Below are 5,672 nucleotides of genomic sequence, written 5' to 3'. Positions count from 1 at the left end.
TGAGGTGGCCGTGGCAGTTTCTTAAAATAGACAATAATGAATTTTGCCGCATCAATTGACTCTTCCTTTTATGAATGGTGTCTCTTTAGCATACAATGCTGTTTAATAGCATTTTACCCACAGAACTTCTTTCAAAATTGGAAGTCAAATCCTCTCAAGACCTGCTGCTGCTTTATCAACTAAGTTTATGTAATATTCTAAATCCTTTGCTTTCATTTCAGCAATCTTCACAGCACCTTCACCATGAGTAGATTCAGTCCTCAGAAAACACTTTCTTTGCTCATCCATAAGAAGCAACTCCTCATCCATTTAAGTTTTATAATGACACTGCAGCAATTCACTCACATCTTAAAGCACCACTTCTAATTCTAGTTCTCTTGCTATTTCCACCACATCTGCAGTTACTTCCTCCCCTGAAGTTTTGAACCCCTCAAAGTCATCCATGATGATTAGAATCAACTTCCTCCAAACTCATGTGAATGTTGATGTTTTGACCTCTTCCCACAAATCACAAATGTTCTTAATTGTATCTGGAATGGTGAATCCTTCCCAGAAGGCTTTCAATTTACTTTGCTTGGATCCATGAAAAGAATCACTATCTATGGCAGCTATAGCCTTAGGACGTGTATTTCTTAAATAATAAGACTTGAAAGTTGAAATGACTCCTTGATCCATGAGCGGCAGAATGGGTGTTGTGTTAGTAGGCATGAAAACAGCATGAATCTCATTGCACATCTCTATCAGAGCTCTTGGGTGACTGGATACATTGTCAATGAGCAGTAATATTTTGAAAGGAATCTTTTTTACTGAGCAGTAGGTCTCAGCAGTGGGCCTAAAATATTTAGTATACCATGTTGTAAACATATGTACTGTCATCTGGGCTTTGTTCTTCCATTTATAGAGCACAGACTGGGTTGATTTAGTAGAATTCTTAAGGGCCCCAGGATTTTCATAATGGTAAGTGAACACTGGCTTCAACTTAAAGTCACCAGCTGCACTAGCCCCTAAGAATCAGCCTGTCCTTTGAAGCTTTCAAGCCAGGCATTGACTTCTCCTCTGTAGCTATGAAAGTCCTAGATGGCATCTTCTTCCAGTATTAGACTGCTTTGCCTACATTGAAAATCTGTTGTTTAGTGCAGCCACCTTCACTAATGATCTTAGCTAGATCTGGATAACTTGCAGTTTCTATACCAGCACTCACTGCTTCACCTTGCACTTTTATGTTATGGAGACGGCTCCTTTCCTTAAACCTCATGAACCAACCTCTGCTAGCTTCAAACTTTTCTTCTGCAGCTTCCTCACCTCTCTCAGCCTTTGTGGAATTGTAGAGAGTTAGGGCCTTGCTCTGGATTGAGCTTTGACTTAAGGGAATGTTGTGGCTGGCTTGATCTTCTACCCAGACCACTACAACTTTCTCCACATCAGCAAAAAACCTGTTTTGTGTGTTCACCAAAGTTAGTACTTTTAATTCCCTTCAAGAACTTTCCTTTGCATTCACAACTTAGCTAACTGCTTCATGAAGAGGCCTACCTTATGGTCTATCTCACCTTTCGACCTGCCTTCCTCACTAAGCTTAATCATTTCTAGCTTTTGATTTAATGTGAGAAATGTGCAACTTTTCCTTTAATTTGAACACTTAGAGGCCATGTAGGATTATTCATTGGTCCAATTTCAATATTGTTCTGTCTCAGGGAATAGAAAGGCCCGAGAGGAAGGAGAGGGATGGGGGAACAGCCAGTCAGTAGAGCAATCAGAACACACAGAACATTTATAAATTAGGTTTGTCATCTCACATGGGCACGGTTCGTGGACCCCAAAACAATTACAATAGGAACATCAAAGATCACTTATCTCAGATCATCATAACAAATATAATAATAATGAAGTTTGAAACATTGTGAGAATTACAATGTGACACAGAGACAAGAAGTGGGCAAATGCTGCTGGAAAATCAGCACTGATAGAATGCTTGATGCAGGGTTGCCACAAACCTTCAATTTGTAAAAAAAAAACGCAGAATCTGTGAAGCTCAGTAAAGTGAAGGGCAATAAAACAAGGTGTATCTATAAAACAGGGGAATGTATGAGAATGATATAGTCATGCTGAAAATAACGTTAAGTTGAAAATAACATCAAACCGTTCAAACTTCCCGCTTCGCTTATTACAGTTAAGTAAAATCATATGAGACTATACTAAGAGATGGAAAAAGAAATGAAATCCTATAGAGTTTAATGTTCAATGGGTTCTATTTTCTGTAAAACTGTTTAAGTTTATAATAACTCCACTAAACTTATTCACGCCAAACACCTAGGAGCTATCTTTGATTCATCCCTGTCCCTCATACTCTAAATCCAATCCCTCTGCAACTTCTGTAGACTTTACCTCCGAAATATCAATATATCCCAACTTTGTCCATTTATCTCTACCTCCACTACTATCAACACTGTTTAACCCACCTTTATCTGGAGCACTACAAAATTCTCCTAGCTAGGTCTGTCAGCTGCCACTTTTGATCACCATCAATCCAAGTGACAGTGGTGTGGTGCCCGTTTTAAAACATAAATCAGATAATGTCACTCTTCAGCTAAAACCTCTCCAATGGCTGCCCAGTTTATCTAGAAAGAATTCCAGACTCCTCACCCTAACCTACAATCCCCTCCCTGATGTGGCCCCTGGCTCTGACCCCACTATGCTCCAGCACCCTGCATTCTTTCTGTTCCTCCAACAGTCCAAGCTCATGCCTGCTTTTATGCCTTGTACTTTCTGTTTCTCTGCCTGGAATGCTTCCTTTGATCTTTGCATGGCTCAGTTCTTCTTGGCATTTGTATATCAGAACAAATGTCCTCTCCTTTGAGAGAGACATTTTCTGATCAACCAACACAGTTATATTCTCTATCATATCACCCAATTCCATTTTTTAAACAGCACTTTTTACCACCTGGTATTTTCTTATGCATTTATTTATTTGGCTACTCCCTACTAGAATGTAAACTCCATGAGATTAAAGACATTATCTTATTCACTGCCATATTTGCAGCTCCTAAAACACTATCTGGAACATATCTGATTTGTGATAAATATTTCTAAATAAATGAATGAAAAAAGAGGATGAAAACAAATTTTGTTTAATAATATAACAAGATGTTCAGTGGTTAAGATTTGTTGCTCCAAGGGCACACGGTAAAGCTTACTCTCTGTGGATGGTCCAAAATAAGGAACAATCTAAATATATAGCAATTGGGATGTATATGTCTGTCCTCTTCCTCCCTGTCTCAGAAACATTAGAAATCACTTGTCCCTAACCTCTCATTTTTCAAAAGAGTAAACAAAGATATATAATAGGGGTCCCCAACACCCAGGCTGCAGACTGGTACCGGTCCGTGGCCTGTTAGGAACCGGGCCACACAGCAGGAGGTGAGTGGCGGGCGAGCAAGTGAAGCTTCATCTGCCGCTCCCCGTCGCTCCCCATCGCTTGCGTTACCGCCTGAAGCACCCCTCCCACCCCATCCGTGGAAAAATTGTCTTCCACAAAACTGGTCCCTGGTGCCATAAAGGTTGGGGACCGCTGATATATATATATAGGGTTAAATGATCACACAGCTAGTAAGTTGCAGAACTGGGACTGGAACCCACCTCGCCTGAGTTCTGGTGTGGTGTTCTTTCCACACCTTTCTTATTACTAAAAATAAATATTTTGGTCATTATCAAACACTTGTTCTATTTTGGCATAACAAAGCTTAAAAGGTAGGTCTTTCATGAAGAGAAATAATGAATTCAAGAAAGTTTTACTTATGAGTGTATGGTCTGCTATGGGCGAGAACTTAAAATTGTAAAACAAAAATAAATCACACATGTTCAATCCTCATGAAAAACTAACACTTAGCTAAAGTTGAATGATGACATCTAAAGTTAGAGATGGATTGCAATACAGGTGCTAGAAGTAATTTGTAACATTGCAAAATGTCACAGAGGATTAAATTTTAACATATTAGATTTTCAATTCACAGAAAGATTGTATATAGTATATCAATTTCCACTTTAAGTAATAGAAGTTTAAAAAAGGCATAAGCCAATAGTTCTAGTAAGTTGAGTGAGTTTTTTTAAAAACTTACAGTCAGAGTAGCAAAAACTTAACCTGGATATCTGAAAATCTTCAAAATTGATTTATAGAGTTAATACTGTTTTAAAAGATTTCCAGATCACAGCATGCTTTCACATTTATATTTCAATTATTTTCACTGTACAAAAACCCTAAAGCTTACAATTAATGGTTATAATGCCTCCAGATCATATGCATTACAGGACAGGAGACTGTGATCCTTATATTCTCCAGCAAAAATTCTTTTGAGTATAAAATGGAGGAGACAAAGGAGTCACAAGGTATCAGAATATGACATGAATGCATTTGCAAATCAAGCGGAGGTATTAGGTGACTATCACAGAGCTAGGACACTCAGGGAGCATGAAAGACAGCAGATTATCCCTGTCCTCAAGAAATTTACAATCATGTTGATGAGAAAAAAATTTACATCAAAAACCACAATTGTATTGTACACACATATGCACAGAGGGTAAAATCATAGAAAGTAAATAAACTTTAAAGGTATCTCTTCCCTGATAAATATCAGCTTGTACTATTAGGCACTGTGAATAGGGTTTCTCAGCTTACATGTCTCACTTTTTGTAGTGCTCTCAGCTTTGATTCTGTAACACCTCAAAGATTCCAGAGGAGTGCTGAACCATGTGACAAAAGTCTTCAGGTGGACCTTGAAACAATCTTTAAAGAAATCTTTTTAGGTAGGCAAAACTTTTTATTTCGTTTGGTTTCTGTTTTTTTAATTCTGAAAGCACCAATTTTATTTTCCAAGGGACACCTCTTTTCAGATGCAAATGTGACTATTTCCTAAACACTCTATTCAAATGTTAACATTATTCCTTTCTGAATGCTAATTAACAAAAAGAAGGAATGGTTCATACTTGGTTCTTGATTTTGAATCGATGTGAAATATTGATGTTTCCCTCTTTGGACCAGATTTTTCTTTAAGGTATCTTTTCGTTGATTGTAAAATACATCATATACACAGAAGGCTGTACAAAATACATATGTGCAGTTTAAATAATAACTACCCACTGAATGCCCATGTAACTATCACTCAGGTTAAGAAATAAAATCCTAGGTGTTTTTTAATGCACTGTCACAGAAGGAAGGGAGCAGTTTATGATGACACAGAGTCTAAATTTCCTTGTTGTTACTTAATCAAAAATGAAAAATTTCCCTCCTCATTTCTCTTTTGACATGTTAGTCCCAAATTTGGAAAAGGTCCTGAAGTAAACAAGTACAAACATCTTACTTCCTAACTCCTGAACTCAAATTATATTCTTTACGTAATAGTTCATGATGCTCCCTGGTGAGGTATTCAAGGGGAAGAGGGAACGTGTAGTTAATGAAGAACGAAATATTTTAAACCTGTGATGCTGACGTTTTTATAATTATGACTTACTGTCCCGTATTGTTGCTATTTTTTTTTAAAAAAACCTCATGTGAAAAATTTGACAGGGAAGAATGATTATTAACAAGCCTAAATAAAACATGGTATCTAACGTGACTCTCAAGTGCAGTGGCCCTAAATACTGAAGAGTGCATTGAATGACTGATGTTTCCCTTTTGCGGG

Source organism: Lipotes vexillifer, unplaced genomic scaffold, assembly GCF_000442215.2.
Source record: "Lipotes vexillifer unplaced genomic scaffold, Lipotes_vexillifer_v1.1 scaffold1267, whole genome shotgun sequence".
In the NCBI taxonomy this organism is placed as follows: Eukaryota; Metazoa; Chordata; class Mammalia; order Artiodactyla; family Lipotidae; genus Lipotes; species Lipotes vexillifer.
The sequence above is the reverse complement of the archived record's forward strand: the minus strand, read 5'-3'. Positions refer to the sequence as shown.